This window comes from Chiloscyllium plagiosum, unplaced genomic scaffold (genome assembly GCF_037043375.1).
Source record: "Chiloscyllium plagiosum isolate Xiang-an unplaced genomic scaffold, Cpla_swu_hap1 HiC_scaffold_6, whole genome shotgun sequence".
NCBI lineage: Eukaryota > Metazoa > Chordata > Chondrichthyes > Orectolobiformes > Hemiscylliidae > Chiloscyllium > Chiloscyllium plagiosum.
Genome location: NW_028270144.1, coordinates 19,508,943 through 19,523,590, shown reverse-complemented (window position 1 = coordinate 19,523,590; position 14,648 = coordinate 19,508,943). Strand labels below are relative to the sequence as shown.

The 14,648-nt window shown below is 42.3% G+C and overlaps 1 long non-coding RNA gene across 1 annotated transcript in view; it reads left to right on the top strand.

Annotated features, from left to right (window-relative positions):
* LOC148149720 (uncharacterized) overlaps nucleotides 1-14,311 on the top strand; it is a 42,720-nt gene extending 28,409 nt beyond the window's left edge. The window contains exon 3 of the long non-coding RNA XR_015757334.1: nucleotides 12,523-14,311. This is a non-coding gene — a long non-coding RNA (uncharacterized LOC148149720). The remainder of the gene's footprint in view (nucleotides 1-12,522) is intronic.
* The last annotated feature ends 337 nt before the right edge of the window (nucleotides 14,312-14,648 follow it).

Genomic DNA, 14,648 nt, shown 5'->3' with positions numbered 1-14,648 from the left:
TACCTCCCGTTGCACTGGGAGACGTCTCTGAACCTGCTTTCTCCTAACCACTGGTTTAGCTTGGAGTACGGGTGGGTCCTCTTCGTATTGATCATCTAAATCTCCCCAAATGTTCCCATCCCAATGATCGATATCCCACCGATCCCCGTTATTTAACTGGGCTACAAACGCCCGTACTTGTACCGGGTCCGGGGTTCGAGGGACCTTCCTTTTCTCTTTCCGTTTCTTAGCAGACAAATACATAATAGTTCGTCCTGCTAGTTCAGTTAATGCTGTCAATTCAGCTTTTAACTTCATAATTTCCTGCCTCAACATAGAGGCATCTCCCGAACTCAGTCCCTGCTCATGTTTCAGGAGGGCTAATTCTGCTTCAGCTTTTTGGCGCTTGTCTGACTGTTGTCTACAAGCCGCCGCACAGGCCCACATCCTCCGCTGTACCCCAGGCAATGGGTTCTTCGGCAGGACTGGGATCCTCTCAAGGGTGGACAGCAGCGACCCTGGGGTTCCTACGCCCTCGGCCTCCCAGTCCTCCGGTCGCCCCCCACCATTTCTCAAACAAACTGCCACGCCATGCCACGGCCCATGCCATCCCGGGACGGTCAGGACCTCCACAGTTTGTTCCTCTGGTTTCTTAGCCTTTTTCCAAAACATTGTTCTGTATCAAAATCTTTCCTCAATTGCGATTGATCCTGCCGGCTACGCCAAAATGTTTTAAAAAATTCTCAAGGTCAAGGACCAGGCTCGCAGGAAAGTAGTCTGACACAGAACAAACAGCCAAGAGGCGAGTCTGCTAGAATATAAGTGTTTTATTCCCCGCAGTGTCACCACAACCAGTCTCGTACTTACAACGGGTCTGGCTTATACTCACTCTACATGTTACCAAAACTGGGAGCCGTCAGTTCTCGTAGAGCGGTTGCCAACAACCCACGCTCGGCGGTTAAACGTAACCCCGGAGCAGACTCTACCGAACTGGAGACTTCTCCAGCTGATATACCCTTTTCCAGATATAAACATTCATGTGAACAGCAGAGCAAGGCTAAAAAACACATTCCATTCTGGTTACATACAGATAAGAAGATTCACACGGGAAGGTGTATAACAAGATTCACACGGGACTAAGCGACACCTTCCATTTTCGGTTAGATTCACACATGTATTGGGACACAATTTTAACCCTTTCACCACAGGGAGTCAGTGGGTTTCCCTGGATACTAGTGGCCAGTTTGTCCCCAGAAATGGAAACAGAGATATCAAGGAAAGGAAGGGAAGAGTCGGAGATAGACCAGGTGAAAGTGAGGACTGGGTGGAAGTTGGAAGTGAAATCAATTAATTTTTTTCAATTCTGGACCAGAGAGAGAAGCAGCACCAATGATATCATTGATAAATCGGAGAAAGTTGAGGGTGAGGGCTGGAATAGGACTGGAACAAGGAATGTTCCATGCACCCCACAAACAGGCAGGCATCACTGGAGCGCATGCATGTACCCATGGCCGCCTCATAACCTGGAGAAAATGAGAGGAGTTAAAAGAGAAATTGTTCATGGTAAGGCCAAGCCGCCAAGCGGAGGAGGATGGTGGTGGGAGGGGACAGTTCAGGCCTTTGCTCCAGGAAGAAGTGGAGAGCCCTGACACCATCCTGGTGGGGGATGGATGTGCAAAGGGATTGAACGTTCATGGTAAAGGGGTGACAGCTGGAACCTGCAAACTGAAAATGTTGAAACTGGTGCAAAGCCTCTGAGGAATCACGGATGTAAGTGAGCTGGGACAGAACCGTGGAGAAAAGACCAAGTGAAGGTAGGAAGAATTGAGTTCTGTGGGGCCGGAGCAGGCAGAAATAATGGGTCTGCCCAAGCAGGCCTGTTTATGGATTTTTGGAAGCGGGGCTAGGAGACTATAAGCATGAAGCAGTGACAAGGGGAGATCACCAGATGAAATGAGGTCAGTGACTGTAGTTGATACAATGGCCTCATGTTCCATTTTTGTAAACCTCCACTGGACCCCTCCAAGGCCAGCAAATCCTTCCTTACATACTGAGCCCAAAACTGCTCACAATATTCTAAATGAGGTCTGACCTGAGCTTTATACAGACCAACACTGCATTTCTGCTCTTGTATTCTAGCCTTTTTGAAATGGATGCTAATATTACATTTTCCTTTCAAACTGCCAACTGAAGCTGCATGTTAACCTTAAGAGAATCCTGAACTAGGATTCCTAAATTTCTTTGTGCTTCATATTTCTGAAGCTTTTCCCCATTTAGAAAATATTCCATGCCTCTATTCTTCCTAACAAAGTACGTAGCTTCACCCTTTCCCACATTGTATTGCTTCTGTCACTTCTTTACCCAAACTCCTCACCTGTCCAAGACCTTCTGCAGCCTCCCCGCTTTCTCAATGCTCCCTGCCTCTCACCTATCTTTGTGTCATCTGTAAACCTAGCAACAATGCTTTCAGATCCTTCGTCCAGATTGTTAATATGTAATATGAACAGTTGTGGTCCCATCACTAACCTCTGTAGAACTCTACTCGGCACCTTTATGTCACTCTCTGTCCTCTGCCAGTCAGCCAATCTCCTGTCAATGCCAGTACCTTACCCCTAATACCATGGGCTCTTATCTTATTTAGCATCCTCCTGTGCAGCACCTTGTCAAAGGCCTTCTGGAAATCCAAATAGATCACATACACTGGCTCTCATTTGTCTAACTTACACATTATCTTCTCAAGGAAATTTAACAGATTTGTCAGGCCTGACCTCCCCTTGATGAAATATGCTGACTCAGCCCTATTTTGCTATGTACTTCCAAGTTCTCCACAATTTCATCCATTATAATGGGGTGGCACAGTGGCTCAGCGATTGGCACTGCTGCCCACAGTGCCAGGGACTTGAATTAGATTCCTACCTCGAGTGACTATCTGTGTGGAGTTTGCACATTCTTCCCGTATCTGTGTGGGTTTCCTCCGGGTGCTCTGGTTTCCTCCCACAATCCAAAGATGTGCAGGTCAGGTGAATTGGCATTGCTAAATTGCCCATAGTGTTAGGTACATTAGTCAAAGGTAAATGTACAGGAATGGTCAGGGTGGGTTACTTTTCAAAGGGTCGGTGTGGACTTATTGGGCCAAATGCCCTGTTTCCACTCTGTACGGAATTTAATCTAATAATGAACTCTAAAAACTGACCAATGACCATGATCAAGCTAATCAGCCTATAATTTCCCATTTCTATTTCCCTCCCTTCATAAACAAGTGAGTTACATTAGCTATTTCCAAGCTCTCTGGGACTCTCCCTAACTCCAATGATCCCTGAAAGATCATAACAATGTCCCTGGCTATCTCCATCAGAACCCGGGGGTGTAGTTCCATCTGGTCTAGGTGATTCAACCACCTTCAGACCTTTCAGCTTCCTTGTGATAGCCTGTACACTGTGCGATAGAATACAGTAAAGCTTCAAACATTAGGACAGGATAGGACCAAAAACATTCCAACTAAGTTTCAAAATCAGGATGGCTTTTCATTTAAGCAGAGACTGTGCTTGTTAGATGTGTAGGTGTTCATATTCAAAATTCAAAATTCCCTAGATTCAGGAAAGGTTCCATCTGGAATCATAGCAAATATATATTCAAGAAGGGAGGGAGGCAGAAAGCAGTAAAGTAGTGGGCGGCACGGTGGTACAGTGGTTAGCACTGCTGCCTCACAGTGCCAGAGACCCGGGTTCAATTCCCGCCTCAGGCGACTGACTGTGTTGAGTTTGCACGTTCTCCCCGTGTCTGCGTGGGTTTCCTCCGGGTGCTCCGGTTTCCTCCCACAGTCCAAAGATGTGCAGCTCAAGTGAATTGGCATTGCTAAATTGCCCGTAGTGTTAGGTAAGGGGTAAATGTAGGGGTATGGGTGGGTTACGCTTCGGCGGGTCGGTGCGGACTTGTTGGGCCGAAGGGCCTGTTTCCACACTGTAATGTAATCTAATCTAAATCTATAGGCCGGTTAGCTTAATGTCTGTCCTGGTGATGGTGTGAGAATCAATCATTAAGTGATTATAGCTATGCAAATAGAAAAAAAACATAGTAGTTGGGGAGATTTAGCATGGTTTTATCAATGTGTTTGATTAGAGTTTTTGAAGGAATAACCTGTGGATAAAGAGAGCCTATAGCTACACTGTACTTGAAATTTGTTAGATGCCACATGAAAAGTTATTGGGGAAAATAAAGTCTTATTGTGCCGAGGATAACACAATCGCATGTTTCGAAGATTGGCTGGCTGACAGAAAAGTGGCAGAGTAAGCATAAATAGGTCTTTGTTTGATTGGAACAATGTGAAAGTGGAGTCCTGAGGGACCTGTGCAGCTACCTTCAACTTTTACAGTTACCGTCAATGATTTAGATAAGAGGTGCATAGGTGTGGTAGCTAAATTTGCAGATGATGCCAAGATAAGTAGGAGCATATATTGCAAAGCAGACAGAAGAAAGTTGCAGATAGATGTGGATAAGTTAAGTGAGCGGGCAAACGTTTAGCAGATGGAGTATTATGGAAAACAATGTGAAATTGCCCACTTTGGTGGGAAAATAATTAAAAAGCTTAAATGAGAACAATTGCAGAATTCTGAGGTGCAGAGGGATTAGGTGGTCAGGTACATGAGTCACAGAAAATTAGTTTTCTCAAAAAGCACATTATCATGGAGGCTAATAGAACGTCCTTTATTTCAAGAGGAGCATGAAAGGACTGACGTTATGCCTCATTTATACAAGATATTAACATTAGCATGGATGGAGAATTGGCAAATGAGCAGGAAACAACAAATGGGTTCTTCTTCAGGTTGGTGACCTGTGACCAGTGTGCTTTCTCAGGGATTAGTGCTGGGAGTGCAACTGTTTATAATATATTCATTACTTGGAGGAAGGAGGTGAATGTACTGCAGCCAAGTTTGCAGTCAACACAAATATAGATGGAAAGGTGGTTTGTAAGAAGGATTCAAAGAGAGACATTGCTAGATTAAGTTAATAATTATAATTCAGTGGACTGAATTATTCAAGGTTGAGATTGACAGATTTATGATCAGTAGGAGAAACAAGGGATAATGCAGGAAAGTGGATGTGAGAAAAGACATGATTGGCCATGATCCAACAGCCTAGTCCTGTTCCTATTTCATACAGTCTTATGGAGATATCATCTCAAAGGCTGTGTGCTGTTTTGGTCTATTTATTTAAGGAAGGATAGAAATGTAAAAAGAGACAATTCAGTGGTTTACAAGATTGAGGTCTGGAATAAGTGGATTATGGTTTATAAAGTTAGGTTGGATGGGCTGGTTTAGTTTCCATTAGAGTTTAAAAGAACAAGGGGTAACTTGATTGAAATGTATAAGGTCCTGACAGGTCGTGACAAGATGTCTAACATGTGGAAAGGCTGTTTTCTCATCTGGGTGAGTCCAGAACCAGGAGAGACTGTTTTAAAATCAGCGAAGGCCTTTTTAGGGCAGATACGAGGAAAATTGTTTTCTCTGGGCCATGTGATTTTGGAGGCAAAAAATCTGAAATCATTAAATATTTTTAAGACATAGATGGACAGATTATTGTTAGTGAATCACAAGTTCTCAAACATAGTTGGAAATGTAGTATTTGAAGCACAAACAGATTAGCCATGGCAGAGCAGGTCTGAGGGATTCAACAAATGGTCTACTTCTTCTCCTGTTTCATATGTTCAAATGGGTTTAAATCCCCATTTCCAACACAAGATAAGAGATTGCCTTCTTAACTTTGCAAAGTCTTCTGGCCAAAAGTCTGCGGCAGGACCCTCCATAACCAACCCAGCCCAGCAAATTAATCAGGTAGTATGTGATTCATTGTGGAAATCACATCCCTTTTATAGCAACTGCTCCACATTCCATGTGTCCCCAAACCACTTTGCTAGCTAGTGGGAGGAGGTTGTTGTGTAAGATGGGTGGTGTATGTGCCAGATTGGTGTGGAGGGAGAGGTGGGATCAGTAAGAAATTGAAGGAGAAAACCATTGCAGGGATATTTGGAAAGGAGCAGAGTGAATAGGGCTACCTCGGTTGCTCTTCAAACAAGCCACTTAGTCTTGATGGGCCAAATGGGCTTTTTCTGTGCTGTACTATTCAATCATTTGCCAAAAATGATTGAATTTACTTATACCACAATTGAATGACTCTTGGTTGATTCACGCTGTGTTTCAAGTAAGTGGCATCACAGAACATTGCGAGGTTTGTTCACAAACATTGGCGATAGTTCCCAATAATTACCAGTTGAATCACAGATCTTTAACAGTTTTATCATACTGATTTCCCAATTCTCAGAAACCTCAAATATTGCCCTCGACTGACTGTACTCAGCACATCAAACCATTTATACTGCACTTTGTTTTAATCATGTTTGGAATGTGTGCATCTGTGGCTCTGCAAACTTTATTGCCAATCTCTATTTGCCTTTGAGAAGGTGGTGAGCTGCCTTCCCAATTGCAGCAGACTGCAAGGGCTACTAGGCATGAGATATAAATCTTGGCCCAGCCAGACACCCACATCCCATGAACACATAATTTTTAAAAATGTGTCACTTTCAATTACCCTAGAGGCAGAATAGTGTATCACCAGATATCATTCAAAGTGAAGTCAACTGCATTGCCTCTTTATTGCTTGTGGACAGTATTTTCTGCGTGACAGAAATATAGAATCACAATTCTGAGGAAGGGTCGCTTGATCCGAACTCTGACTTCTCTCCACAGATGCTGCCTGACCTGCTGAGCTTTTCCAGCACATTCTGTTTTGTTTCTGATTTGCAGATCTTTTGGTTTTTACTTAGAATTACATGATGTCCATTCAGCTACTTGAATCTGTTCTGTCCTTCAGTTAGATTGTGGCTAATTGGATATCACCTCTGCCTACATTCCACAATACTTCATTCCTTCCCCCAATAAATATCTACTGATCGTAGTATTGAAATTTTCAATTTGGTCCCGAACACTCGATTGCCTTTTTTGGGAAGCGTGTATCAGATTTCCATTCTGCGATGTGTGAAGTCCTTTCCAACATCGCCCCCTGAACAGCCTGGCTTTAATTTTACTGTTGTCAAGTTGTCAGTTATTTTCAATGAAAATGGGCTTATTTATCTTTATAGCCCTCAGCCTGAGTGATTGCTCACTGTCCCTGGGCATGTTTCAGTTCTCATGGAGTGATAGCTGTTGTTCCTTTGGGAGATGTAACAAAATAATGGCACTTACACATGTCACTCTCCATCACCACCCTGTCATTGTGTATGAGGATTTGACTGTCTTTAGCCTTGGGAGAATCTTTGTTCCCTAGTGAACCCTTTAGTGTGCTTTACCTTTATGATGCACTGTGATGTTGGGCGCCCGATAGCGATTCCACATGGTTTTCTTTGTTAAATCAACAGGTGCTAAGCATCTGCAGACTTCCCTGGGGCTGTCCATCGATCAGGCCCCGTGAGAAATATAAACACCTGAATTTTATTTTCAATAGGTTAAGTATTCCACCCTCACCCCACTGCTAATTTTGTTACAATGCCTGTGGAAACATGTTCCATTTTAACATCCAGTGATGCGATTGGTTTAAGGGGATTTAGCAGAATCTGCACAAACCACAAGCATATGTGCCCTTCTGAAGCAGGGACAAATTCTAACAAATGCAGAACCAAGACCAGAGGAATTGTAAGAAGTTAATGCTTTATGAAGCCACCATTCTTCAATTTTCAGTGCTTTAGCTGTTTACCATCACCTTTGAAATCAGCATTTTGATAGCCCCCAATCACACAGGAGCGATCCCAAAAGGAATATTAAAAAAACGGAACTCAAACCTCAAGTGGCTGCCAAAGAATCTCAGCTGGCCATAGGATCTGTTTTGGGACCACTGCTGTTTGCCATTTGTATAAATGACTTAGATGCAGGCATAGGTGGATGGATTAGTAAATTTGCAGATGACACTTAAGTCGGTGGAGTAATGGACAATGTGGAGGCCTGTTACAGTTTGCAAGGGGACTTGGATAAACTGCAGAATTGGGCTGAGAGGTGGCAAATGGAGTTCAATACAGCTAAATGTGAGGTGATGCACTTTGGAAAGAATAGCAGCAAGGCAGAGTACTGGGTCAATGGAAAGATTCTTGGTAGTGTGGATGTGCAGAGGGATCTTGGAGTCCATGTACATAAGTCCCTGAAAGTTGCCACCCAGGTTGATAGTGCTGTTAAGAAGGCATACGGTGTGTTAGGTTTCATTGGTAGAGGGATTGAGTTCCGGAGCCGCAATATCATGCTGCAACTATACAAAACGCTGGTGCAGCCACACTTGGAATATTGTGTACAATTCTGGTCACCATATTTTGGGAAGGATGTGGAAGCATTGGAAAAGGTGCAGAGGAGACTTACCAGGATGTAAGTCTGGTCTGGAGGGAAGGTCTTATGAGGAAAGCCTGAGAGACTTGGGTCTGTTCTCATTGGAAAGAAGAAGGCTAAGAGGGGGTTTGATAGAGACATACAAGATGATCAGAGAATTAGATAGGGTAAACAGTGTAAGTCTTTTTCCTCGGATGATGACATCAGCTTGTACACATAATGAATACTTTTCACCTTGTTAAACTGACCTCACATACTGAATGCTACCTCATCTTGTTAAATGAGTCTACATAATGAACGCTTTTCCACATTATCCTTGCCTCTAGCACCCCATTGTTAACTGCAAGTTCTTATCTGATCTGAGTCATGCTCAGCTGAACCTCTTGTTTCACAAAACTCAGAACTTAACTCGCTCCCTGCCTCCTCATCGAAGCAAACCGCTCAGAGACACAGCGTAACTTTACCTCCTTCATCTTTATTCCAGGCCCTGGAGGGAGAGAGAATGATTGCCCATGTGCACAGAGACATGAGTTCTTTGACTTCTCTGGAACAGCAGTTTCTTAATGATCTATATAGTCATTTTACAGGGAAGGTCATCCAGATAAGGCAACATACATGTTGATTAAGTGACAGCTACAATCAGCGCATGCCAATGATAAAGATTAAGCCATCTGCTGATACACAATGAATAACTGGCTTCACATAATGAATACTTTTCACCTTGTTAAACTGACTTCACATACTGAATTCTGCCTCATCTTGTTAAATGGCTCCACATAATGAATGCTTTTCCACCTTGTTAACCCATCACTCTTGCCTCCAGCACTCCATTGTTAACTATATGTTCTGATCTGATCTGAGTCATGCTCAGTTGAACCTCTTTTTCACAAAACTCAGAATTTAACTCTTTCCCTGCCTGCTTATACCCTATACACATTCTCACTGGTCCCAAGTATCTGCTGCCCTTGTCCTTGTACACGATAAAGGTTACATGTTTGGAAAGTGCTATCAAAGGAGTATTTGCAAGTTTCTGCAGAGCATCTTGTGTATGAGACATACTGATGCCACTATACGTGGTGCAAGGAATGAATGCTGAAGTGATGGAGGAGTTTGACAAGCAGGCTGCTTTGTCCTGGATGATGTTAGCTTCTTGTGTGTTGTAGGAACTGCCCCATCTAGTAAAGTCACATCTCCGTCTAGAAGCACTGCTGGATGTGTCAAATGACCTTCCACTTCTGATTCAACACCCTTCTCATATCTGAAATGTCCATCCCAATGATTTAAACACCAAGTGGAAAACAGACATGTTGTGATCAATTGGATTGATTGTTGACTTTTGATCAAGCTGCTTTACTTTCCCATCTAATACATGATTATAACTCTGTAAAAATTGTTAGTGAAAAGTACATTATTTTCTCCTGTATTAGTGGCAGTAGCGTTTAGTAGATTAATCTTAAATCCCTGGAGGCAGGAGGACAATTCTGAAGGGTCAGCACCCAAATTAATTCTCCTTACAAGCCAACTTCCATTCATTCATCATTGTGATCTTGTCCAATTTCAAGCCTCATCATAGAGAATTCGACCTCGAATAATAAGACATTGGAATTCAATCTTAACTGGTGATCTGAGGGATTTTCTCTTCTTCAGAACAACTGAATATTTTGTGAATGGAAACATTGCATTGTTAAATCTCTCCTGCCCTCCACGCTCCTACAGACCTTCCCTTTTCTTATTCCTCATCACTGCCCCCAACTGTCCCCACCTTGCATCCACAAGCTTACAATCTCTTACATTTCTATCTCTCTTTAATTCTGACGAAATTGACTTGAAATGTTAACTGTTTCCTACTGAGTCACTGCCTGACTTATTGAATATTTGAAATATTTGCTGCTTATATTTCAGATTTCCAAGATCCACAGTATTTTGTTTTTGGAACTTGTACTGACACTTTGTCAGTGTTACTTGTGTTGAACTAATCAGCTGAAGTGAAAAGAAAAAAAAACATTTTAACATTTAGAACAATTAAAAAACAAAGAGTTTATGTTAAATTGCATTGATCCTTGATGAGACTGCACAAGCTCCTGATTCTGTATTTCCAAAAACATACAGACGGTAAAGGAAGTGCAAAGAAATGATTTATAAGGATGATATCAGAACAGAGAGATTACACTTATCAGGGAAGATTGGAAAGACTTGAAAAGTGAAAATTGGTGACGGGGGTGGGGAGGGCTGACTTCATAGAGACCTTAAAATTTTTAAAAGAGTTTAATAGATATATGCAACATGTATTAGTAGCAGTTTTACACAAGCAGAAAAAAAAATTCTTCTCTTTCTAAAAGTCAAAGATAACAAAACTCCAGATATTTGGATGAATGTGATTTTATTACACCAAATTACATATAATTTACAGCTCAGAAACTGACCATTAGGTCCAGCTGGTCTGTCTCCCAATTTCTGCTATACACAAGCTCATCCTACCTCTTCACTTTACTCTTACAGCATATCCTGATACTTATTACATTCTCATGCATTTATTTACCTTCCCCTTAAAAGTATTTACTCAATTCACCTCAACCACACCCTATGGCCCTGGATTTCACATGCTCACCACTCCTTGTCTAAACAGGTTTTTCCAGAATTCCCGATTGGTTTATTAGTCACTATCTTATGTTTATGGATCCTAATTTTAGTTTCCCTGCAAGGGCTAGGCAACATTGTCGCTACATTTACATTACCAAACGCCTTTGTAATTTTAAAGGTCTTTATCATGTCACCCCTCAACCACCTTTTCTTCCACATTAGCCTCAATGTGTCAGCTCAGGAACCATGCAGTGGTGAAAAATTAAATGATCTGAGTCAATGTTCATTATGCAAAAGAACCCTATGGTGTGACAGGCTGCCTCTCTCTTGGTGCTGCCTGATTGACAGCTATAATCTCTTTTTATTAGCAACTGTAAATGAAGTGTTGCTAAGAGTTACACATGACTGCACCTCGCAGCAATGCACTTGCAATAAAATACAGTGGGAAGAGCGAGAAGGGGAGGAAGTGAAGATGCAGAGATAAGATAGATATGGGAGTGGGGAGAGGAGTGGAAAGAGATTAGGAAACGAGGAGGAAAATAATAAGGTACAGAGAGGGAGGGGGAGAGGAGAAAAATTAGACAGAAAGAAGTGGGGAGGAAAATGAAGAACATGAGATAATAGTGGGGTGAAGCAGAGAGGGGTGAAGAAGATTAGATTGTAGAGAGTAGAAAGAAAGCAAGGAAGAAGAAAAGAAGGTAATATAGATGGGGGGAGAGATTAAATAGTGGGGAAGACAGACAAAAGAGAGAGGAGAGAGAAGGAAGAGAGATAAGGACAGAGGAGAGAAATGATACAGAGGACAGAGAGGAGGATTAGATTGAAAGAGGGAGATTGCATAAATCGAGAAGAGGGAGAACTTCATTAAATAGAGAAGAGCTCATCCGTTGCAGTTTAAATACAATTTTAGTGGCATGCTAAGCCTTGAATACCATTAAATAACTGCTCTTGTACTGAAAACTAACTTATCATGCATGGAGTCACATTCTTTCAGATTTAAGTTTTTGTTGGAGATTAAACATCTCTGACTTTTCTTTTTTCTGTGACTGTAATATTTGTTTCTCCATCCTTTATTTCTCTTTTGGTCCTTGATTTGATGTTGAATTAATAATCCTCATTTATACTTTCTGGTTATGAATCTCTATTGCTCATTAATGATCACTCAATCTTATTTGTTAAAGGGGCAGAAAGTTGCTTGCGTCGTGTGTATGGATCTGAGATGTGCAACACTGAATGGGAACTCTGCTTTTATAACGCCCCACTAACAGTAACTTACCATAAAAAACATCCATCAAAAGTCTATATATAAATGTAATTTTAATTCATGGGAAAATGTCATTTATTTGTAGATGAGTGTAAAATATGGTATTGAGAAGGAGTGGCTGAAACACGAATCATAATGTTTAAAAAATAGCCAATCTAGGCTTGGATTTATGGTTACTCATCAGACCATTTAATGTAAATCAAACTGCAATGAAGCTGTCTTTAACATGATTCTTTCCATAGATATAACTTCTCCACTTCTAAACAAAATCATCACCATCTGAATTAAATTGGTTCTGTGACATCTACGACTTTATAAGTGTGAATCTCTCTGTAGGTGCTAAAAACCACGCGTGAGGCCTTCAGATCAGGAGACCCACTCAAATATAAGGAATCCAGGTATGACCTTCGCAGAGCCATTCAGACATCCAAGGACCAATACCAATCCAAACTAGAGACCCAAACAGACACCTGGTGACTATGGCAAGGACTGAATGATATCACAGGTTCTAAAAAGAGACGGTGCAAGATAGCAGACCACATCTCTCCAAGATTGTCTCAACGCCTTCTATGCTCACTTTGAGTAGAATTTCAGCAGAGAGGTAACACCTATTCTGACAAGTTCTGATGAACCTATCCTAACAGTCACTGCATCAGAGTTCAGATCAGTTTTCCTTCATGCGAATCCAAGGAAAATGATGGGGCCAGACGGAGTACTAGGTCGTGCACACAGCGCATGCGCAGATCAACTGGCAGAAGTCTTCTCAGACATCTTCAACCTCTCCCTGCAGCAGGCCACTGTCCCTACCTGTTTCAAGAGGACCAACATCATCTCTGTGCCTAAGAAGGCTCATGAAGCATGTCTCAATGACTACCACCCAGTGGCTCTAACTTCAGTGGTTATGAAGTGCTTTGAAAGGCTGGCCATGGCATTAATCAACTCCAGCATCCCCATCACTCTTGACCCACTCCAATTTGCCAATTGGACCAACAGATCCACATCAGATGCCATATCACATGCCTTTCACTCCTTCCTAGAACATCTTGACACCAAGAACAGCTATGTAAGAATCCTACTCATTGACTACAGTTCAGCCTTCATTATTATCCCCTCGAGACTGATTACTAAAACCTTAGTGATCTTGGACTAAGCCTCACTCTCTGCATCTGGATCCTCAGTTTCCTAACCCACAGGCCACAACCAGTGAAGATTGGGATAATATTTCATCCTCACTAACACTCAACATTGGAGCCCCCCAGGGGTGTGTACTCAGCCCTGTACTGTACTCACTGTATACCGACGACTGTGTTGCCAAATACCAGACTAATGTCATTTACAAGTTCGCTGATGATACAACCATAGTTGGTCAAATCTCAGATGGCAATGAAACAAACTACAGACGGGAGGTGGAAGATCTGGAAAAATGGGGCACTGAGAACAACCTAACTCGCAATGCCGGCAAAACCAATTAACTCATTATTGACTTTCAGCGGGATGTTACTCATGACCCCCTACACATTAACAGCACAGAAGCGGAACGACTGGAGAGTGTCAAGCTCCTAGGAGTTGTCATCCACAACAAGCTTTCTTGGACTCTTCATGTGTACGCACTGGTTACAAAGGCCCAACAATGTCTCTTCTTCCTCAGGCAGCTGAGGAAATTGGGCGTGACGGCGAATACTCTTGCCAACTTTTATCAGTGCGCCATCGAGAGCATTCTGTCTGGATGTATCACAACCAGGTATGGCAACCATTCAAGATTGGAGCCGGTTACGGGGAGTGGTGAACTTGGTCAGGACAATCACAAAGGCCAACCTCCCATCTATAGAATCCATCTACCAGGCCCACTGTCAAGGAAAGGCTGTCAGCATTCTCAAAGATCCATCCCACCTTGCAATGTTTTTCTACAACCTCTACCATCGGGGGGAAGGTACAGAAGCCTGAATACACACACCAGCTGGTTTCGAAAAAGTTTCTACCCCACTGTTGTTAGAATACTGAATGGACTCACAAACTCTTAACATTTGCCTGTACCTGTGTTTTTTGTTTTAGCCGCTGTAGACCTATTATTTACTTATCTATGCTACTTACCTATGTGATCTGTCTGTATTGCTCACAAGATAAAGCTTTTCATTGTGCTGTGATACACATGACAATAAATCCAATTCAATTCAATTCAATATGTGAGTGGACAGGCTTCATGGCTGGCCCAGAAATGTTGCTGGGGGAGAAGATGCCACACTCAAGACCTAGAAAAGACCTGGTAAATTCGCTGACTATACCTCCTGAAAACTCTTTGAAGTTCCTGCACCTTGTGTTCTTTGAACATCACTATATCCTGGACCTGCTGTCTCTCCATTTTAAAATTCTCAACCTTATTATCAAGTACCTCCATGGTCTTGCCTCTCCTCCATCTCTGATACTTCTCTCAACATTGAAAATGGCTTAGATCTCTGCACTCC